General features: G+C 42.6%; 1 pseudogene; it reads left to right on the top strand.

Annotated features, from left to right (window-relative positions):
* The first annotated feature begins 1,306 nt into the window (after positions 1–1,306).
* LOC139657414 (paired box protein Pax-2a-like) lies at positions 1,307–23,799 on the top strand (annotated as a pseudogene).
* Positions 23,800–24,397: the final 598 nt, after the last annotated feature.

Here is a 24,397-nt window from a genome sequence, read left to right as displayed (position 1 = left end):
TAATAACACATTTATAATTCAAATAATTCAAATAACAGCCAGCTTCGTAGTCTGTTCATATCGCAGCTCCAACTCGAGGCCAAATTTTGTTTACTTGTAATTTAGTGAATGTATCTGAATAATTGATGGCCTCTTCATTTACTACATAATATGTAATATGAGTAATCAAAGCTCGTTCAATTATTTACAATTACCGTGCAAGGAAAATGAAAGAGCTTGCAACTTAATAGCCAACTTGAGCCGTGGACTTGATAAGAAAATGTAACCCTTGTGTTTTGACTGAGGGTGTGAAGCTGTAAGAAACTTTTCACTATTAGAGTCTCAGTAAAACTAACAAATGTTTAAAAATACATTTCTCCCATGATGTAGGCCGATCTACTCTTAGTTTTGTGTATAAACTGAATTTATAGGCTATTGTAGCACAAAATGCAGATATAGTCTGAAATTAAAATATAGGCATGCTGCACAATTCACAGTGTTCTACCCCAGAATATTTCCTTTCTTTTTATTTTAATTTTGACATTATTTTAATAACGTTTTTATCAATAAAAACGTTGAGGTTGGAGATAAATCACCTAGTCTTAAACATAAGGGCAGAAAAAAACAGACCAACAACCTACACAGGCACTCAAACAAATAGGCCCATTCATAGTTCAACAGCTGCCAAAATGCCCTTTTATGCTTTATCATAAAAAAACTAGGAAACGTGTACATTTGTCAGGCCAATAGTCTCCAGTGTTGTGATAAGCCTGGTGTCTGGCATTCACTAATATAATTCGCCACCAAAACTCCCATATCCACTAATTTTCTTGGGGCAAAGTGGAGCAATGAAAGATGATTGGCAAGAAATTATTATTTGGTCAACGGGATAAATTATGAGACGCAGGTCAACAAACTCAAACAGAAGAAGTAGTCTCTTTGGATAGTGTAGTGGTAAACAACCCAATGATTTGTTAAAATTAAATTAAAAAAAAATACAAATAAAAAAACTGGGAAATCAGAATTAAGAAACCAGTGTTCTTGTAAAGAAAAACAAGGAAAAACCTGATAATACTGTTGATTTGCAACATTTTCTAAAGGGTTCTTCATAGCATCATAATTGCATGTATAAAGCCATCGGTGCCATAGAGAACCTTTCTATAAGGGTTCTTTGCAGCACCAAAAATGGTTCTGCTCTGCCACAGTACGGATTTTATCGCGTGATATTTTCCCTCCATTATAATGAAAAAAACACCAGACTCGCCTAAACTAAAATACACCCACCTCTCCGTACACATGACGCCCGCATGTTAACAGACTGTATGTAATGTTATGGGTCTGTGTGTGTGGTGGTGCTGTTGTATCCCACGTAGGGCACGGAGGTGTGAACCAGCTCGGCGGGGTGTTTGTGAACGGCAGACCCCTCCCGGACGTGGTGAGGCAGCGGATCGTGGAGCTGGCCCACCAGGGCGTCCGGCCCTGCGACATCTCCAGGCAGCTGCGGGTCAGCCACGGATGCGTCAGCAAGATCCTGGGCAGGTAGGCACCCTCCGAGGAAAAATATAGTGCCTCTGGAAGTGGTCATATATGGGGTAAACAGTGGTGGGAAGAGGTGGGGTGAACTGTGACCTCCAGGCGGTGATCTGGTCATCAACAAAAATCAGTTCTACTTTTAGAGAAGCATTGATTTATTTTTATTTTTTGTATCCTTTTAGTGCCATATCTTCATATAAATTAAATTAGCTTTATAGGAGTTGCTATGATGTTTACTATGGATTTATCTCATAATATAGCCTACCTGTGTCAGCCTAAAAAATGTGTCTTAACGCTATTTAAAAGTATGTATTAAAAATATGAGTAAAATGGGTTTTGATGGGTTTATCTTCCACCACATGAATGAAAATCAAAGTTTGCCTCTAAAAGGATTCAGGAGCTATTCATTGAATTAGGACTTGAATTAGGAGTTGTACAGGTCAGACTACTGCATTCATGCCAGCACAAAATTTATGAAATATTTTTTTCCCAGTATGAATATGTGTATTGGGGTTTAAGCTACTGGGAATGTCTGTCAAAAGAGGAGATATCACCAGTTATGCCCAATCGCATTTGGACATAAGCCTTTAAAGTTTGATGTTTTTGGAGAAGAAAATTAAGTTTGACACCGTCATAATGGATATTTTCCCGTGGAAATAGCTCACTGTTTGAATATAGGAAGACTACTGGACACATGATCGAGGAAATAATAATAATAGGCTAATAATAATAATCCAGTGTATGAAAGTGCCATTTGGACATCAAATAATACAATACATGTAGCCTATTTGTGAATGGTGCGCACCGGCAGCATCAGTCTCAGATATTGCACTTGATCCATCACTTCGTTGAGGATATTATTTTCGATAAACAGGCATGCATTTTATTCATATTTTTTTCCAGATACTACGAGACTGGCAGTATAAAACCAGGGGTGATTGGTGGCTCTAAACCAAAAGTGGCCACTCCGAAGGTTGTGGATAAAATAGCAGACTACAAGAGACAAAACCCAACCATGTTCGCCTGGGAGATCAGAGACAGACTGCTGGCAGAGGGCATCTGCGACAACGACACTGTTCCCAGCGTCTCGTCAATTAACAGGTAAGACACAGTTCACTCAAATTCACCCGTGAAACATCTGGAATGCACTAACTCATACAGCAAAATTAAATTGAAAAATCGCACTAATTGAAATCCATTGCCGTGCAGTCTAAAAGCCGAGATGTGAATATTCTGATTTTTTTTTTCGGGTGAAATTTGGTTGATTCAACAAACGGCCGCAGCCTCCATGCAGACTCTTTAATGAAGGGGTCGGGGGGAGCAGATTGGAAATAATTTATCACAGCGGGCTTATCTCTGCTAAGAGCAGCACCCACAGCAGAATATTGTTTGACCAACTTTTTGTTGCCCAGGCCGAGGGTGGTCTCAGAGGTGCAATTCAATCTTTCACAGCCAACTCCCTCAACAATCAGCAGTACATCCAGGACTGAGTGAATCTGTCGAGATGAAAACCGATCAATATTCGGTGACCAGATCCCGTGGCGCTATAAAGCAGGCCAATTTTCTTTAGCACATCTAATGTGTGGGGTTGAGCAGGCTATATAGAGGAACATGCTGCTTTTCTGGGAGATTTTTAACAGAAGTGCCTTGTGTGTGTTGGAGAATAGACTATAGTTGGTAAAGGTTTGACCTAAAAACTGTAAAAAATAAATAAATAAAATAAAGATAATAATAATGATATAAAACGGCTGTGGTGCGACCAAAAACGCTTCTTTTCTATCTGCGATGGCGGCTTTAATTCACTCTTTTTTGCGTGTGTGTATGTGTGTGTGAAGTCAGATCGAAAAAAATCACCTTCTATTTATCCATGGTATTATTCCTAATTTGAATACTTAAATTCGAGGTAATATATTGTTTTTAATAAATGTTAATAATTTAAAATAATGATGATGGTAAATAACAGTGTAATAATCAGTGGCTAGATTATTGTTTTTTTTAAAAACGCACTAAAATAGCCACGCACAAGCCAATATACTGTACAGTGGAGCTCATGTTTAATGCTCACACACTGATAATTTATCTACATTTAAAATTCCAAGCACTCAGGTTGGGTGCAAAACATCCTTCATTTCCTACAGAAATAAGTAAACAGCAGCACTTTGAGAATGGCAGCCATGCAGGAGCAAGGCTAAAGGAGGGAGCAGGACCCCCCATCACCCCCTCCCCCCCGTATTCATTTTGATTTAGCTCAAGCTGAATATTTCAATACATGCTTGAATTTCTAAAGCAGTAGTCCACAAAAATCAATGGAAACGTCCTTAGTGCTTAATTCACTAGCGGGGCCTGGCTCTAGATCAGTTGATAGCACCTCAAGTTGTATTTGTTTAAAGAAACATTAGAGTCGGCGAGGTTGTTTCAGTTCACAACAGCAAAATAAACGGCTGGGTAATGAGCACGGAGAAGTTTTCAGGCCAGATGCTTAAATGGGGCTCGTCTCTCACAGGAGGGGTGTTTCCCAGTAAAAGACGAGTCAGAAAAAGGTAAGGACCGGAGCCAAAGCCTTTTCCAGATGGATGGCTCTGATCGGGGCCAGCAGTGGGTTTCTGTGGCAGACAGTCTGACCTCAGGACTGTTGACAAAAGAGGATGCTCTATTTAAACACCTTTCCCCTGCATGCATTATTAAATGCTACAGAGATAGTGTTGTACCGTGTGTCTGGGCCACCACAAGGTATTACCATCAAGTAACGCTACCCCCCCGCTACTAGACATACAAAAAAAAGGTCCTCAATGGCGCTCAATACTATTGATCCAGAAGTAAAGCAATTTTAATATTTCTTCAGGGGATTTTCAGCAACAGCCAAGTCATTAATTCATTCTCCCAAATTGCTTATTCAATATCAAGAACATGGATACCAAATAAAGTCTTTGAATTTATGTAGCACACACAAGTCAAGGGGTCGAATAACTGTTGTGGAGAGAGAGTGAAAAAAAAAATTAAAACATCAATATGTGCTCTCTGGAAACCTTGTTGTTAGGTAGCTTTGCCCCCCAGGAGAGCTTTGACAGTGTTGGATATATTCCTCCAAACCCCTCCGGCACCCACAATAATATCAATATCCAGATCATCTGATGTATCTCTGGGTGATATGGTAATTCCGAGGACAAAAACAACAAGAGGAAAGTATTACTGGTTTAAAATCCTAATCCGGGCGGCAGGATCTTTGAAACCAGAGCGGAGCAAGTACGCATTTTCCATCTAAGGAAATAAAAGAAGCGAGGAAATAATAGCAAAAGAATCAAAGCTGCGATGTGCTCTGAAATAAACCAAACCACAACCAGGGTCTAAGCTCCAGTCCTTACCCGACCTCTCCTGCCCGTGCTCTAAAATAGCCCCTGTGTCATACATGATGAATAGTTTTAAAGTTTACAAATTATTGTGACAGCTCCCTTTCTCCCCAAGTGCCATTCAGATTAAAGGAATCTAATGCTGGCGTAAGCTTGTGCAAGGCAATAAGGAACTATTGCTTTCCTGTCACATATAATTTATAGCTTTCTATTTGCATCTGTTTGCCCGTGTGACTAATCCCCAACTTTTTCTCCCCAAGCCCCGATCAATACAACCTCATCCGCATTGGCACTTGGGGCTGCTGGTTCTACAGAGATGTTTGATCTGGGAAGCAAAGGGCCAGCAGTCGCAGATCGCCCTATGAAACCGCTCCATAGTGGGAGAGAGGGAGGGAGGGAGGGAGGGAGAGAGAGAGCTGATTAGTGTGGGCCAGGTAGAGTCAGTGAAGCTGATCATTGAGGTGAATTGATGTGATTTCATGCTTTGTTTGCAAGATCACTCAGACCAAAAGTGCAATGAAGACTTTTCTCTATAGCTCACCTTAAAAGGTAGAGCCCACCGAACCGCCGGCTAGATCCCTTCTTATGAATGAGTTGTGTTTGATATCTTAATCATACATACTGTTCTGAATGTGCAGCACAACACTGGTAATCTCTCCATCATGGGGTACAAATTGCTGTGACCCAACAACAGTACATTCAAATTGGAGCCGTCTGGAAATCTTCCAGTGGAGGAAGTCGGTCAAACAAAAGCACCGGTAACATCTGCTTTTCCTTGTTCTGCAGGATCATCCGAACAAAAGTCCAGCAGCCTTTCCATCCATCTCCTGACGGGACGTCCCTGTCGACGCCAGGACACACCATAGGTAATACTGCAGCTCTCTGCATCATCATAACTACTACACAGCCTTCTGATTTAGTTATATTAGCTTTGGAACATTATATTGGACTGTAACACACACATGCAACATGTTAATTTTAAAAATAAAACTGGATGTTATTTTGTTTTTTTCTTTTTCCTAGTACCAAGCACAGCCTCTCCGCCTGTAACTAGCGCCTCCAATGACCCCGTTGGGTCCTACTCCATCAATGGGATTCTGGGTATTCCACGATCAAATGGTGAAAAGAGGAAAAGAGATGACGGTAAGAGAAAGAGATTTTTGCATGGAAAAACCATATTGTGCATGATTAGACTCTGGTAATGTAGATACCTAAAATCATGAAAAAAACACATGGAATATTTTCACTCAAAATGAAATAGCATTGTTTGCAACTACGCTGTAAAAACACCTCGCTGAACTGGCAACCAGAGCATTAAAACTTGCTTTTGTTCCCGAAGATGAACGTTATAAAACACCTAAATCTGAACTCTGCTATACTGGTGTGTCAATCTGGCAAGGAGTCTTTTGATTTGAAGACACGACCTCCGCTGTTGTCTCCTGCAATTAATCTTTATGGAAGTGATTAAGGGGCTTTAGATAATTACATGTCAAGATGATGTAGCCAACCACCCAGGTCAGTCAAGAAAGCACTATACCTCCGCGGAAGGCTTTTCAACAAAAGTGCCTCCACTTCTTCTGCTGAAGTGGTAGGTTAGTGGATATAAGGAGCCTGAGGCGATATAGATTATTGGTTCTGTAAGCAATAGGCTTCCTTAATGTCACTACATAAGGAGCTGACGAGAATAGCTAAACAGATGCACTCGCAGCCCTGCCATGTTACGAGGCGTGTGCGGTGTGGAGGGACGGCGAGGCTGCTGGAAAGGGGGCAGTTATCTCAAACAGGGTAGGCAATGAGTGCCTTATTTCTGCAGTGCTTTGGAATGAGAGCTAATCAGGGCACGCCAGCAGTTTACATAGCGTTTTCTTTGTTCTGGCATTTGTGAGAAGCGCGGGGTTTGCGGGATATTGAGTGGAATTGATGTTTTATGTGTGTGCAGGGAGGGAGGGATGACTAATGACCTGTCAGAGGTAGATTTCCTGGCAAAGATATAAAAACCAGCATGACGTGGACATGGCAAATGACATAATCAAGTCTCTCCCTGTAAGAGATGCAATCGTGAGGCATAATGCAAACGTCTGGCATTTTCAAGAGTTCATTTTCAGTCATTCTAGGACCTCTCATATTAGCCAGGGTGTAATGTCTAGTCACTGAATGATAGAATGCACACATTTCTATGCAGATTGCTACTGAAGGGCAAAGAGGTATTAAAGGGCATGGAGAGGAATAAGGTATGTGTGCGTGCAAGAGAGAGAGAGAGAGAGTGGGAGAGAGAGAGAGAGAGGGAGAGAGAGAGAGAGAGCCTGTTTTGTGGAGGTCTTCTAGGTGACAGCCCCATGTTTCTATGGCTATTCAGTCTCAAATGATTCCCCTGATGTGCTGCCATTTCTGTGATTTAGGTGCTCGGCCAGCATTACGATGAAAGAGAAGAAAGCTGTGTGTGTGCGCACGCGTGTGTGTGTGCCTGTGCCTGTGTGTGTGTGTGTGTGTGTGTGTGTTTGGGTAGGACTTGTGGCGAGGGTGGGGGTCGCTGTGGTTCTTATATACTCTCTCAACCTCCCCGGCCAGTTGGTACCCACCTGGAACCACAGGGTCAGGGATACTTTATCTTTCCAAAACATAAACCCCAGGCCTTGGCCGCACACACACAGCATCAAAACAGTGCTTCAAAAACAATGTCTCGCCTCGAGCCACAGTTTGTAAGAATAGTATATTACATACAATGTTACCCTCTAGATAGCGTTGTCCTATTGCTATCTACTCTTAAAGCGCACCTCACCCAACGACGACCTGTATTCCTGTTTGTCAAGATTTTGCAAATGATCCGTCGAATCGTTCTGTAAAACCGACTAGTTTGAATGCAAGCGACGTTCTGTAATTGTGCTAGTTTGGGCGACCATCATGGTGTTTTATAGTCATTTTCGGTTCATGGCAGATCATTATTTTTTTCCCCCAACTGAAGTCTTGTGTTTCTGGATTGCCTTGTTTGTTATTCAGACTTATTTTGCATCGCTCAGTAGGCAGTAGTCTATAGTCAGTTAATGCCTGGATTAAATTTCCCCACAGCACAGTAGCTTGAGAATGCCTGAGCCCTATTTAACTTGGTAAGCCTCATGATGATTATGGCACAAGCAGTCATTATCAAGGGTTGAAAACATGAGCAAAAATGAGCGAAGGGAGAGGAGGGGAGGGGAGGCGGCGTGCAGCACGGCCCCAGCGAAATGGATTGGCTGTGCAGCCCGGAGTATTTGTTTTAGGCAGCGCCGTGGCTCTCTGCCAGCCGGGCAGACAGCTCCTAAGTTCCAAGTCAGCAGTGCCCTTAAAAAAAGGTCCCCATTACAGGAGGGATGTAGAGATAATGTAGTGTGACACACGTTATGTACACTGGGTCTCGGCAAGAGGAGCTTCAGGGACACAGGTGTCATAAGACCCATTAATCTGCTATTGTCACGTGTTATTGCAAATTAAAAGTAGCATGTTACACTTGGCAGCTATTGTTGCCGATGGAATGGGGAGGGGGGGGGAGAGGGAGAGAGAGAGGGAGAGAGAGAGAGAGACCCCTCGAGACGGTGTCTTCGGTGACCATGGCTGTCCGCGCGCTTTACAAAGTGACATATATGAGAATTTGCAATTCTGCAGAGAAAAGCTATTACCTCACAGATTAACATCCAAGTACCCCCCCCCGCCCCCCACCACCACCACCACCACCACCTTCACTCCCCCCCCCCACCCCACCCTCATCCCAATCCCGCCACCCCCACTATTTCTGAAACTATAGGGTTCAGAACAGACAAAGGAAATAACTTAAGGCGCTTCTCTCCTATCCTACCAGTGAAGGAATTGGGTGACATAAGAAATATTTTCAAAGCTAGGGGAAATTATACACAGCAGCAGGTATACATTGCAGTATTGGCTTAATATTGCTTTTGTGAATGGTCTTGTTCAAATTCTTGCTATTAGTGAATATTCAACCAAGCTGGAGACTTGACTTTAGCAGATAGCTTGGAGGTTTCTTGAGAACATGCAATGGCCAAAGGAGAGAATGATGATCCACGAAGTGTGTCCGCTCTTTCAAAGTCATATCACACATCCTTTCAGAGTCACCTACAAATTGCACAATCAGAATTGTAGACGATTCTTAATTTCAGCCATTCGAAAAGCTCTCTGCCTTGTGTCAGGCTTTCTTCTTGATTTATGAGAGAAATACCAAGAGAGAAATTTCATGATAAGATGATCATCATATATTTCAAAAGCCAACAACAATAGCCAGTGGCAGTCAGGATGAATGTGATTCTGTGCTTCAGTAGCTGTTGAATTAATTATTTCTCATCTCTGAGCGTCATGAGGACTGAACAGTGAGTAGAGATGAGTGATGGAGCAGGCCAGCGTCGCACCCCGCTCCGTGTCTCAGCATCTGTTTGGGGGAGAGGGAGAACCAACACAGGAAGTCAGTTCATAGCATAATGTCAGACAGGCAGCACCTAACTGCACCTCCAAATTAGATTAATAAAGCCTTTAAAAGCCCAGGAACATCACAGCAAATTAATGGCCTTCAGTAAGTGATGTTACCGCCTCTCCATACTGTCCCTCTCTGAATCTCGCTAGTAATCACACATCTTATCCTTGTTTTGCTGCCTGAGACTGAGCGTGCAGAACACATTACATTCCAATGACAGTATTTCATTTTGTTTACATAATCAAAACATTCAATTAGAAGAATGCATCTGAGTTCTTCCAATTTGATGCAAATGAGTGTTAATTTGATTTCATTTAGGCAAGAATTGAATCAGGCAGGAAATTATAGAGGTGTATTACAGCAAAATACATAACAACGTGTTAAGGGAACAAGCGCGTATGTATGCTGACATGTTATTTAAACACGGAGCAGACGAGAGGAATAAGCTCATTCATTTGAGAGGGGCTTTCATGACCTCGAGGTGCCAGCTCACCTCCCTGCGCCTCTAACAAGACCGTGGAAGTTCAATTTCATTGTGCGTAGCGGTTGGAACTTTTTTATTCTCGAATGATTCTTTCCCCTCCATTCAGGTCGTACTTTTGGAAACTACTATTCAAGCCTAGTCATACTCAACAGCTCTTCATTCATATGCCCGATGTTAATTATTCTGTTTGTTTGGCAGGCAGTCAGTCAGTCTCACTCCTAAACCCAGAATTGCGTTGGCTAAGCCTCCTGCTAGGGGTCGTGACCTCCGGGTGCCAAACCCGCAGAGAGGAGTCTGCTTTATAGAGCTGGTTATCTGATCTGATAGAGGCTGCTCCCTCGTTACCGGAGTGTTAATACAGACCGATGTCAAGATGAATACACTCAACTCCGGCAATGATCAATAAACGACCACAGAGCGGGACAACCGCGTAACACACCAACAAAGCCACTGTGGTCAAAGATTATTATCACTGTTGCATAATGGGCAGATTTGGAAATGTCAAAATAATGGAGCTCAGATCTCAATAGCAAATGTCAGTCGGCATGTGTGGATCCGATTTATTTTACTGGCTATATGATATAAAGTGCTTAGACATTTTAAAGATGCGTAAAATTAATTTATGTACCTTGAGGAAGCATAATTACACGGCTACATAAATGTTCTAAATGTCACCAGGCCCTTCATCAGCAAAATATGGTCCTTGCAGAATTGTCATAGGTGCAATATATGGGAATTACAAATGTAATGGGACTCCTAGCAAGGAGGGCAGTTGGGACCGTGTCCTTAATTTGAGCAGGAGGAAGAGTGTGTAGGTTGACCCGGGATGGGGTGTCTTGTGTGTGGGAAGTGTATTCCATAGTGGTGAATGACAAATGTGGGGGTATTGATCATGCTTGCTGCTCAGGCCGGCTGATGGAAAGTAATTAATGAGTCTATTTGCTTTGGTACCAAGGAGAACAATTGAGTTTGATAAAGTGACAACCAGCTGCTATAGGCGAGGGCCCCCATTGTGGCTGTCCAGAAAACCTGCCTGTTCACAGATATGTGGTCATATTATAATGTTCAACTGACAGGAATGTAGCTAAGTGTATAGATGAGAAAAACAGTTCAGAAAAACAAACAAAAAACAAACTGCAGTAATCTTTTTTGGGCCTGTAGCAATTGTACTAAACCATGCAACTCTGACAAAGTGTAAATAATAAAATTAATTCGTACAGTCAAAACATGTCCAAAGTAAATCAGGGTTATCAATAGTTAATAAGCTATTGTTTGCAAACTTTTAGCTAATGTATTGCGGGGCAACATACACACTCACGCGCGCTAGAACACACACACGCTCACACTCACGTGCGTGCGCATGTGTACACACTCCCGAGTCTCTTTTATAGCTCCTTTACGTTTAGTTCTTCATGGGAGTCAGGTTCATCCTCTGGCCTCAGCCTGTGAAAAAAGGTCAAGCAGTAGAATAGAATGGCAATAACCCTCCCAAATGGTACTATCACAGAGACATGATTGATCAATTGAATTCCATGGCAGAGAAAAATGTGGGATTAAGTAGAGTATTATACGCACAATGAGTTGAGGCATGATGTTCATTTCAAGTTCATTTCAGCTCCCTCTTGCCACCAGATCAGGCAATCAATAGGGGCCTTGCATATCATATATCACCACTCTCCCAGTGAGGAGAGAACATAATCTGCTGCAAATTTAGAATGACAGATTTGTAAGGGAGCTGAGGCTTTCTGGGATCCGGGGAGGAGACCTACAGACACAGCCACTGCAGCCGGGGAAAAAGGTGGGGGTGTTTGGTAAAGGGGCTGGGGGTAAGGCTGGGGCGGAAGAGGTAGGAAGGGAGGGGTGGTTCGGGGGGTTTCGGCGGGGTGGTCTGTAAAGGCTTTAAAGCATCGCACACAAGTGACAAAGGGAAAAGCTAAGGCATCCTTCTCCCAACAGTGGGGTAATCAGGTCAGGAGTCAGGAGAAAATGCCTGTGTTTGGAGAGCCTGTCCCTGGGAGAGATGATTGAACTAGACTGTACAATTTTATTCAGCCTCTTGTCCTCCACCGCTGTTGCCAAATGGAACCGTACTCACAGAGAATGAAAGCAGTATTAAATTGTGAAAGGGAAATTGTGCTTTTAAAACACCGCTCTTGATTTCTGTGAGAGGAGGAGGAGGAGGAGGGAGGGTGGCGATGGTGATGGTGGTGGGGGGGGTCGGGGGGGTAAGGAGAAAAAGAAAAAAAAAAAAAAAAGCAAATCCTCCGCCTGGAATAAAAAAGGCACTATAATAGGCTAGCTGCCGCTTTCATTAGTATACATGGTTGCCACAACATGTATATATTTGCAAGTGATGGTAATCCATCAATTACCACGGGGCTTTCACATCATGATGGTGTTAATACTGTGGGGGGGCGCAGGTTCCCGGGCAAAGGAAAAGCTTGTGAGATGCACTGTAGCCAGTGGCTCACCACAGCCATTAAGATGTGTTGAAAAAAAAACTGTTCCTTACTGAATCTGCACTCCATTCCTACATCTATCCTCCTCAGACCCCCACAGTGGTGGTACAGAAAAAAAAGCCATGAGGAGAATATAAAGTACATAGCTTGAAGTAAAGGCCAGCTTCCAAGGGTCAGCATCTCGATTGTTGCTCTCTCTTCTTGTAGATGGTTCAGATGGTTCTGGCCCAAACAGTGATTCTCAGGGTAGTGTGGAGAGTTTACGGAAACACCTGAGGGCAGATGCCTTCACTCAGCAGCAGCTGGAAGCTTTGGACCGGGTCTTTGAGCGCCCGTCGTACCCTGACGTCTTCCCCACATCGGAGCACATCAAACCAGAACAGGTTAGTAGCGCCCGCACCCCGCTACCTCCGCCTTTGTTCACATTCACACCCCCATAATTGTGCATGCGATACTGTGCCAATTTCTGCTGAAAAACTCAAGCATCCCCAAAAACATATCAAGACGAGAAAAGCTAAATAAACAAACGTGTGAGATGGTCGAGCAGTAATTTCGCTGGATTACAAACCAGCATGTATAATGCTGGAGGGATCACCAGGAAAACTCCCACACAGTATTGATTTTGTGATGAAAAACACATTCCTTGTATCCCCTATAATTGAGAATAACAGTAAGGCAACATGAAATTAATCAATACCTAGATTTTTCTTCATCTTTGCTGTGTTATTCAACTATTTTTTTTCTTGCTCTTGTTTCTTTCCTTATTCTGTGTCACATCTTGATGTGTAGCGACTGAACCAGTGTGCAAATCTGCTTTTACTGTAAAATGTGTATGGAATGGGTATATGAAATGCAAACATTGCAAAAAGCCTTCACATTTGCCTGCAAAACGGGGATTTTTCTACTCACTACTACTATTCTTTCTGATATTAAACCACACTCGCCACCACCTATCCATCATCATTTCAAAAATTAAGAGGCATTTGGAGAACAGCCACCCCCACGACAAAACGACAGCCAGAAACCTTATATGTACCACCTCTTATTAAAAGCTCTGGGCTTATTACAATGGATAACCTTTATTTACTTTCATTATACTATTAAACAACAAGAGACTATTAATTTCTCCCATGAAACTACAAGTCGGACCCATAAAGCAAAAGCAATCGCCTAATTGAGTTCATTTTAATTTCTCTCCAATCGGGGCGAATTACGCAGGTGATAAATCAGTGGGACAGGCCTCACCTCCAGAAGAGGGCCTAATTTGCAGCTAATTACAAAACTGATTTCTACTGGAAGATCAATACCAAAACGAATTGGAAATGACTTGCAATCACAAAGAGCGTCAGAGGGAGTATTAAAAGGCAGAGGGAAAAGGGTAGGACTAAAAAAAAAAAGGGCCAGTAGGAAGAAAAAAAGGAGGCCAGGAACAGTCCAGAAAAATCAGCTTTAATTTAATGCAATATTAATCAGAGCACTTTCCCTTTCATGGGTCCCTCACTTTTTTTTCCTCTGGAAAATGTGGCCCTATTAGCCAGTGTCTGGGTTCTGTAGCGGGGCATTAAAAACCCATTCTGGAGATGCAAAACTCAATGGCTTCACCCCTCCCACACTTCTGCTAGCCATTTGGTCATCCTTTTCAAATCTATCTTTTCAGTTTCCCCCCTCCTGCCCTTTATCTGCATGATAAAACGTCTGTTCGGCGTCTGAAGCCTTCAAGAATAGAGGAAAACATCCGACATTGTGCCAGCGAACAGTTGTAGCAGACAATTAGAGTTTATCGGTGATAGTGGCAGACAAGAGTGGGGTCACAGGCGTCCCCTGTGGGAGCGCAGCCCACTGAGCCACTCAGACACACACTGCGCTCTGGACAAACATTGTCAACACTGAGACTCCGGAAGTCTCATCTCATTAAAAAAACCTGCTAACATCTGCCACGACTGTCCTTAGCTGTTTACAAAAGAAGTGTAGCGATGGAGGAAAAAAAATATCTATTTATAGCTGCGTCCTGAACAGTGTTAGCAGAGATATTTTTTTATATTGAATAAAAAAGTGTTTGTATGGATATGGAGCATGAATAAGCATAAGAAGAGGAAGTGTTATCCTCTGTTATTTATAAATGGTAACAAGAAGTGCAAGTTGTACAAGTGATTCTATTCAGCGATGAGAGGCAATGAAATTTAAAGGTGGTTTAGACTCCAAATTAAAAGCAAAAAAAAAGGTGAATGGTGCCTCTCAAACAGGGCCACATGGTGTGCCTGTAACAAAGCAGAACTGCTTTCTCCCTTGGCTGATCAGGGGTAGGACTGCAGTCAAGCACAAAGGGCCAGCTGACGCCTTGGCTTTTCACTCATCTCAAAATCCCACTTCCTCTCAGACAATACCAAAATACATTCATGATATGCTTGAACTGCCACCCTGCGGCTTCCACACACACACACAAACACACACAAAGACGTGCACACATACACACACAATGCTCTCATACAAATGTATACGCACATAGGCCTATGTGGAGCGCTTAATGGAGGAAGAGAAGGGAGGATTTCCATCTAGGTTTTGTTTGGTTGTGTAATGATTCAACTGTCCTTTTCCCAGGCTAATGAGTACTCGCTCCCTGCCCTGAATTCCGGCCTGGACGAAGTCAAGCCCAGTTTATCCTCTAGCGCCAACCCAGACCTGGGCCCCAGCGTGTCGCAAAGCTACCCTGTAGGTAAGATCAAGTGCCATACAGTACGCCATTACGCTGCCGAGCCACAGCTTCAGCTGAGGGGATTACTGTTTGGAACAATGTAAAAAAAGTAAAAAGTAAGAAAAAAAAAACAAAGAATAAGCATGCTGTGCAATTCACAAGAAATATCTGAAAATAAAAGCAAAAAACAAGAAAGTAAGTGTGAAGACTTTTTTAATACCGCTTGACTCTGAGCTGAAAAGGTGGTACAATGATGTGGTAAAAAGCTGTAATGTTAGCAGCTGTCTTCCATCTCGCTTTTGCTGAGCCAGCAGGGTGATAAGAGAGGGGGGACCAAGCTGTTCAGTCACTGCTGGACAAGGACCTTTGGTGTCAGCACATCAGAACTATGACTGTGTATCAGAGCAAGGTCTTGCAAAAGCCACCAGGAGTGACTGCTCGTTCTGCTCGTTTCCTCCCCGCTGCTCGTGTTGCTCTTGTGATTTGTTCGCTGGGCGTCTTGTGAGACTAAGCAGTTTGTGTGCGCTTTCCAAAACCACCGCGAGTAATATGCCTTGGTAAATACGCTTTGGCGTTTCTGCCACCTAACTCTAATACTATGATCATTTATTTCTCTCTGCTATCTCTCTCCCTCTCCCCTTCCCTCTCTCTCTCTCTCGTCTTCTACTCTCCTTGTCACAGTTAATGACTGCCTGGCTAATTGAAATATTGTTTCATTGTTGCCATGTTATTACCAAGAAGAAGGTTAAGTTTACTGAAAGTTTACGATTACTGTCGGGGGCCCGAGATTAATATACAGAGCTTTTATTAAAATTCATATAATTATGCAGCAGCCATCAAAGGCAACGAGTTCTGCGTGGGGGAGGACAGGGTGATTGAAAATTGCAGCAGCCCCCTTCTCAAATGATAGCCAAGCAGTCTTATGAGAAAAGAAAGGGCCCTTTTCTCATTAATATGTGGGAGGTAGATTTCCCCTGTAAGGCAGGCCTCGTGAGAAGAAAGGTGTGTGTTTGTCCTTTGTGCACTGATGGTCCTATGAAAGCAGGCCTGGTTCTACTAGTTGACTGCAGGCAGGTGGCTTTGTTTGCACCTGGGATGTTTTAGATGGTGTACGCCTCTGCAGAGAGAGCCACTGAAGGCTTGCCTTACTGCTTTAATATACTGTATGCAGGCGCAAAGTCAAACGTAAAAGAAAGAAAAAATGTGTATTTATATACAGTATATTAATGTGGCACAGTTTGTATTTACATTTGAACAACATTACTTTTACTGCTTGCTTTTGTATTAACAATTAAGAGTTTTAATTATATTTCCCCCCCATCCTACTCCATGCCCTTTCTATTGCTACATCTCACTGGAGACAGAGAAATAAAATACAGCAGAGGTCAAACTAATGGAACAAACAGTGCTTTGACTTGCAGTTGGTAATTAGTATTTGGTTAGTGGCTCCTCTGCTTGGTTTTCCCTCAGTGGCTGTGTGGATAATAGGTGATATTCAGGTGTGTGGTCTCTCTAATGGCTGAGTATTACAGTTTACTTGCCAGCGATAAGCCTACCAGAGGAATTTTAAGCCATGCAAAAAGTAGTAAATTATCTACAGCATTTAGGCTGAGATCCAATTTCAAATTAATTGTGCCTTTACGGGGGAAAGAACTGGAGATTATGTTCATCCTTAAAATGTTTTCTAACACCAATTAAAATGCCTGCAGTTATTGATCTTGTTGATTTTATGTCCTGGAATTTGCATAATCTATTAAAAATGAATGATTCATGAAGTGCTCATTGCCAGAGATCGGGATTCTCAGTGAACTGAAAGGCTTGAGAGATAGAAATCTTTTGTGTCCTCTGCTTATCCTATTAGGGCTCAAAAGTACCTGCAAAGCAGGCTCAAATAAGAAAGGGATTTAAGGGCATTGTGCACATCATCGAAATTCAGAGGCAAGAAGCCACTTCCATTAAAACAGTTTTTTTTCTCTCCCTCTCCTCCACATTAATGCTGTATTACCTACTAAATAGTCCCTCTTACCCCATAAAAACACCAAAGGGTTCCATGAATATGTGGATAGGACAATTGCATATTGTGAGGTAATTTCTATTGTTGATATGGGAAGTAATTTCTTTGATGAATTCCCTTCGAGAGATGGATTTCATCTCAAGTGCTTCTTATTCTTGTTCATTGAAACTGCTTAAAATTCAAATAGTGTGAGCCTTGGGTGAATTTATGAATAGTAGAAGGAGGAGCTCAGAACTTTTTGTGTATTTTGAAAAATAAATGGAGAGATGGCTTTGATACGGCCAATTGTCCACTATTTCAATAGTGAGTTTCTGTATTTCCTGAAATTACTCAGCCCACCTCTGTTTTCTTGATGGTGCTTCAGACTTCGAGCCATCTTCGAACACTGAGCCAATTCCCTTGAGCATTCAACGGGAGTTTTACACATCTCTGCGGAGTGACTGCATACTGAAGGCTCTTTAAACATATTCCCTGCTGGGCCTGTTAATGGGAGTCTCCAAGGGCTTAAAGTCCCTGTGTCAATGACACTTCTCCTCTTCAAGGGCCTTAAGCAGCTGCTTCTGTAGACTCACTTGGTCTTTATCCCTCCCCAACAGTCATTAGAAACAAAAGTTTGGCCAGCAAAGACCGTCATCCAAACTCTTCAACTTAAGATTCAATTAAGGGAGCGGAGTGAGTGCTCTCAGTGTGAACTACACAGAAAGCACCAAGACCTGCCGTTGTCCAGTGAGCAGCGAGCAACGATCAGACAGTGAACCTGCCGTCAGTGATGTGTGGCCTAATGACAAACCACTTGCCTCTCTTCCCACAGGGGAAACTCAGGCCTAGGCTCTGAAATTAATGCTTATTTCGTCTTCACAAAAGCAAACTAACCTTTGAGCACACATTTGATAATGAATGACTTTCAGCCGGTGTTTGGGGAATTAAAGCAATTTGGCTCTCCAAACATTCTTTACTTAGTTGTAATTAATTAGGGTGCAGAGATTTTTGGCTTGTGATAAATTGCTCCATTCTGCATATAGCCTAGAAAATGGAGGTCAAAGATTTTTGGTTGTTGTTGTAGCAAACATGAAGGTGTCCCTGTCATGCTAAATTTAATACTCTTGCAAGCAAAAGAGTCATTCACAAATGACTTTGTTCCTGTGCCAACTAAAAAGAAGGTCACCCGGATTTTTTGTTCATGTTTTAAGAAACTGAGTTGATGTAAATGCAAGGACCGTACATCAGGTTTGTTGTCACGTTGTTATGGGTTGAGATAAAACTCATGAAGCTTTGTCTTTCAGCAACATAATCAAGGGTTGACATGATGTATTTTGAGGAGGTAAAATGGTTTCAACTGTATGATGCTCCTGCCACTCCATGCAGTGCAAATCTAGTGTGTCCCTCCGGTACTTTATGCTTGTTTGTTCTCTTTCGGAAGTTGCTTTTACTTTTTTTGTCAAATGCCTGCAAAAGCAGAAGTTTCAAACAATCCAGCTAAATCTTTTCTGAAAAAATCAAATATTTCAAGGCACACTAAAGCAGGCAATACTGTATTCCTAGCTCAATAGCCCCTATTACAAGCCACTTCTCAAATTAAGACAGAAATCAACAGGCTTTTGTAACAGCAAACCAAAAAATCTTTGAATTGATTTGTGCAGAGAGGGAAAAGAGGGCAGAGGAAAATAAATAGCTTGATTTGCTGGCGTTCAATCTAAGGGGACTGTCAGTGGAAGCAGACAATATAAAGAAGCCCATCTTTTAATGAGAATCTGGACACACATCTCTGTTGTAAAACAACAATGGCTAGGAAGCAGCTAATGAGGCTATCATTGCTGTACAGAGAGTTCTCCCAACCGGCGCCTCTCTGAAAGAGGCTTTAAAGGGGACATAAAGCAACAGCCACAGAGCAGTTGGCAATCATTGCCAACTGTATCTTGGAATATACAAAAACATGATTTAACAGGGGCTGTGAATATCACAGTCAGCCAGCAAGTACTGTAAAAAAAAGATTCAAGTTGATTGCAAATACTCATAGAGTGATGGTTATTTATATTATTAGCAATGATTTCTGAATGATTAATACGATGCAACCCTTGAAAAAAAACACATAAAAAAAATAATCATTGTATCTGTAGCTTTGATAACTCTATGATGTCCCAGCTCCCAGTCCTTCACATAATGTATATTTGCATTTTAACATGATGACTCATGCTTTTAAGAACTGACTGAAATACATGGAGATTTTCACTTTTTGGCCAAACACCAAAGCCAAAATTAGCAAAAATGAATGACCACAAAAATGTATTTTATTATCTTTCTAGCAACTTTCTAGGTGAGAATTTCTCCTTCTGGCATTGCAGCTTAGCCGTATTTTTAGGAAAGTAACAACAGGATGTAGCTGTTTGGACTTCAATAAATGCAGCGATCCATTGTGCTCTTTCATCTGTCAGAAGAAACAAGGAATGATGTAACCCAGTTAATGAAGAGGAAAAGTATTTAGCTCTACTTTTAAGAAACATTTGTCTGCTGCTGCCGTTGTTGCACTCATGGAGAAAACACTGGATCAGTGCATGATGGGACACTTCTACGATGGCTACCACTGTATGCACACACACACACACACACACACACACACACATGCACACGTTCACACACACAATCGCCTCCACCCCTGCTGGACCCCCCACCTACAGTACTCCCACGGCTCCCTTTGACTTATGTGCACTGGCTTGTGGCTAACTAATTCTTATTATAAATGAAAGGTCCGGCATGACCTCACTCTTCCTCTGTAAAGCTCTGAACACCGCGGCCCTTTAACCAAAAGACACATCCTACCAGTCCTGACACAATGCGCCGTTCAATGCTGACATTTGCAAATAATAGAGAAGCGTTTGTTCGGTACGACAAGAGTCCTAATCGTTTCATTTGTCATACTATTGATGGTGACAAATAGAGATGTTCATCATGTTCTCCATATGTTTTAATAACCTATTTATGTGTGAGCTTGCATGTGTGTGTGTGTGTGTGTGTGTCTATGTGCTCTGTGTCTCATATTGTGTCTATACGTATCTCTCTGTTGTGACAAAAGCCTTCATCCATCCATCCTCACCCTGCATTAAGCAAGAGCCATATGAGGCTTCCATGGCTCCTTTCACCCCTCCTCCTCCTCCTTCTCCTCCTCCTCCTCCTCCTCCCTGGCAGGTCTGGGCCTTGCAGACCTCCAGGCCCTACCACCCTGCCTTTTCATTAGAGGCACCAGTCCTTTCATACCCGCCTGGCCCCCCCGGCCCCCATGGCCCCCCATCCATAGCCAGTATGCTTGCCAGCCTATGCTAGCAGGTACTTCAATACCCAAAAGGCTCATTCCATCCCCCTTAAGTTTTCTGGTGATATTGCACATGAAGAAATTGGATTTTTTTTATGTCGATAGCTAAATTTGCCTGTAGTTTCTACACTCATTCAGATTCATTTCTCAATATTTGGCAAGATACATTTATTTTGCACTTGTAAACTACAGTGTAGCTGTGGTAGTGTTAAATTCCCAGTATAATATGGATTGTGTGATCATCATAGCTATGTACAAAAGTATTTTATAGTGTAGAAATTCATATATTTATTAATTCATTTTTGAGTATATAGAATATCTAACTGAGACTGTGACATTTCAGTCATGGCACAGTCTGTACCCCACCAGGCCATCCTGCCGCTTCCAATCGCTTGCAGTTTGCCAGAAAGCCACCAAAATGGCTACTTAATAATTTTTGGATGATCATTCATCTTTAGAAATTTCCTTTGGTTAGTTGAACACTGGTTTTACTTCTCTCTATCCCTGGACGTTCTTCGTTTATAATGCCAGTAACAGTGGATAACTGCTCATTGTGGTGTTATGCTGCATTATAGCCACTAGTTCCTCATTAAAGCTCCAATGGCAGATGATTTTCCCTTTGAGCACAAGTGGCCCTCACTGCTGACAATGTGGCGGGGGCCTCTTCCACCCCGGCCCCGGCCAGATCGGGGCTACGTGCGGCGGTCCAAACGTCCCGTAGGCTAGGGAGGACACCCAACCGTCACTCCCAATTACAGAGCTGAATATGGAGCATCTGCACCCGGGCCGAGTGACGCTCTTCAGAGGGGCCAGTGTGCTCGGTCCTTACAGCCTCACTCTGGCCGAGCTAATGGAAAAGAGAGGAGGCTTATGGAGTTCAGCAAAGGGTGCTATATTTAGACAGGTTTGAATGGTGTAATGAGGAGACATACTTATGGGACTGGAGTTCAGTCGCTTCCCCACAGTAGCCTTCACAGTAGTCTTCTTCTTTTCAGTTTAGAGAGGCAGGCTGGTACTTTCTGCTAACAGTACTAACAGGGTGAGATCATTCTGTGGCACTAAGGACACATAATGGGACCACATTGTTTGAATAGTACCTATTACTTTAAAGATTATAAACCATAGGGAAAACTGAGTTGTAAAATTCAACCATGCTGACTGAATTGGTGGTGATGAGTCATGATGTCCACACTATGTGGCATGGGTCTGTCTGCCAAAAGTGGAGTGATGGCAGTATTGTGTATCTCTATGGGGTTTTGCATTTAATTTCGACTTTTAACACTAAAAGCACTGAAGATGTGTTTTTGTTTTGTCTCTCCAGGTCGAGATATGGCCAACACAACCTTACCCGGGTATCCCCCTCACGTTCCCCCTACAGGCCAGGGCAGCTACCCAACTTCCACGCTCGCTGGAATGGTTCCTGGTAAGTGAGCGAAGACTCCACCGCTTCATATTATCATTAGGGTCTATTTAACAGATGGCGTCGCCCTCAAAAGGAACAGGTGTAGTAGCCGAGAAGCAGAGCGAAGAGACTATAGCGGCGAATTACACAGGAGAGGCAATGAATATTGACCTGTAGAGTAAGAGGCGCACACATCCTTATATTAGCTCTCTGCGTATGATTGGATTAGACAGGCTGAATAAGTGATCAGAGGCAGGGGAGAGGACAGTGTTGCTCTCACCGGTGTCCCTTCCTTCCCACCTTCCTCCCTGCCTTATTGGCTCATTATCTCCCCGCGTGGCCGTTCTCGCCGGCCGTCGATAAACAGCCCTCCCCAGCCCTCTGCGCTCCGGAGCATATCCCTTTCCCCCTCTACTTAACCTGCAGTTCAGGTTCACAGCAAACAGTTAAGGGTCAAAAGGCAGAGGCATGGGAGCCCGGTAAATATTCAAATCGCTATCTCTCCGAGGAGGTCGGGCTAGTGTTTCGCTGCCAGACGCGCAGGCAGGATGCAGGTTTGGTGCCGGGTTCATGCTTCTGGAGCCCCACCACCACCATCACTTTCACCATGCACACACACCTGCAGCGCTTGAACTTTGATGTGATTAACCCAGGTGGAAAGGGAAACCGATCAAGTGCACAGCTGATATTTTTCATTTCAGTTCCTTTATGAAACATCAATGTGTCATATTTCTACAAATAGTTAATACAATGCAACCACTGTCAGTAAAAAAAAGGAGCTGTGGTAGCAATCTAGTTTCAATGCAATTTCTGTTTACTGCAAAAAAAAAATTAACTTTTGTGTTTGACTAATAAAATTGTTGGAAGGATCATGTGGGTGGCAAGACGTTAAGCCAAACATGCTTTTATTTTCCATTTCTTCTTATGTGGCACAAAGCAAAAGATGAGGGCCTTAATCCCATGGCTAGTGGTTTTGTGTTATAACCCTTTCATCCAACACACAACCACTAAGATTTAGTGACAGGCGCAAAACACTGTTAAAGCAAAGCCATTTCTCACCAGCTTCATATAAAATCTAGCCTTTATTGTCTCGTAAAAGAAAGAAACGTGTTGAACCAACAGCAATGCTCACTGACATGGTCCAAAGTTACTTCCCGCGCAATGAAATTCTGGTGCACAAAACACCAGACCTGAGACTGGAGGGGTTCAGATTGAAGACGGTAAAATTCCTCCAAGAAAGGCTGCAAGATTTATTGCGCTGTATCAAAAATGTATGCATGAAACTGTTTAATACCACTCGCTATTTATTAGACTGGTTTGGAATATACTGGAGGATGAAGAATGGGTAGATATCCGTAAATGGGACAGGGAAAGCCGCCTTCAGTGTCGCTTCCTGTATTGTTCAGTGTTGCATAACTTAAGTGAAATGAAAAAGAAATAAATTACTTGCTTGGCTGGCCTCACATAGATGACTATCATTTTCCCCTCAAATTGCATCCTGTTTGAATGACGAGAAATGACTGCATGTGAAAAGGTAATGGTTTGACGCATTGAAATGCTAATTGATTTGTTGTTTTGTTTTTTCAGGGAGCGAGTTTTCGGGGAACCCCTACAGTCATCCACAGTACACAACCTACAACGAAGCTTGGCGATTCAGCAACCCAGCATTACTAAGTGAGTATGAGTGACAGCAGGAGATTTTAAAATTTTAAAATTAGTGTGATTTCAAGAAGAATAGCTGTTAATTGTGGAATAATGTGTTAGCATACTAACAATACTAATAACAGTAATACTACTGCTACTACTACTACAACTACTACTACTACTACTACTACTCGTACTACTAATACTACTATAATATTAATAGTACATCTTTGGATTAGCTTTGGCTTTAACCTAATAATTTTGTGTTTAATTTGGGAAATGGCAGTAAAATATTGTGTTTGTTGTTGTTTCAAATGGCTCGTTCTTCTGTTAACTTTCAGGTTCCCCTTATTATTATAGTGCCGCATCGAGAGGCTCCGCCCCTCCCACTGCTGCCACTGCCTATGACCGTCACTAGTTACCATGGAAACCAAATCAACCTGCAGGACCATGGCCTCAGCCTCCATATTGCCCCGGTGTGAACGGCATGGTCCACTGGACACTGAGCAACTGCGCATAAAATGTTCCCAACTCACACAATGAAAAACTAATGGTTTCGGGATTCCAGAGGACTTCTCTCCTCGCCGGTTTGGATGTTCAAAGTCAAACTCAGACTCTTCAAATCTACAAGACTCAGTATATTATCAGAGACTCTGAAAGATTCTATACACATTAATACTGTGGTAACTGCAGTGGTGAAAAAAAAAGAAAAAAGAAAAAGAAAACAAAGTATCAAAATATCCAGAAATTTATTTTCCCCTTGTAGCAGCGTCACAATTTCGTCCCATCATGGATCAATACTGTACATTCCTTTTCTGGACGGATCTCAGCAAGGAAGCTGTCCCGAGCTTAAAGTGTAGCAGCCTTTTCTTCTTCATTGGTCTCCCACTCCACTCAGACGGCACCGCAGTGAGATCCATGCAGAGGAGATTAGCAGCAACACGGGCTGCGCTCAACTTGTTTTATCCATTTGAACATACAGTCACTAGTAACCAACCAAACATCCAGCATGAATAAATCAATTGCTTTGATGCCATGAGAAGATTAGGACATGTTCTCTGTGATACACAATCAAGATGT

Source organism: Centroberyx affinis, unplaced genomic scaffold, assembly GCF_046629955.1.
Source record: "Centroberyx affinis isolate AG114_WGS23_722 - 3 ecotype Tasmania unplaced genomic scaffold, CSIRO-AGI_Caff_v1 ptg002683l_1, whole genome shotgun sequence".
Taxonomy (NCBI): Eukaryota; Metazoa; Chordata; class Actinopteri; order Beryciformes; family Berycidae; genus Centroberyx; species Centroberyx affinis.
The sequence above is the reverse complement of the archived record's forward strand: the minus strand, read 5'-3'. Positions and strand labels throughout refer to the sequence as shown.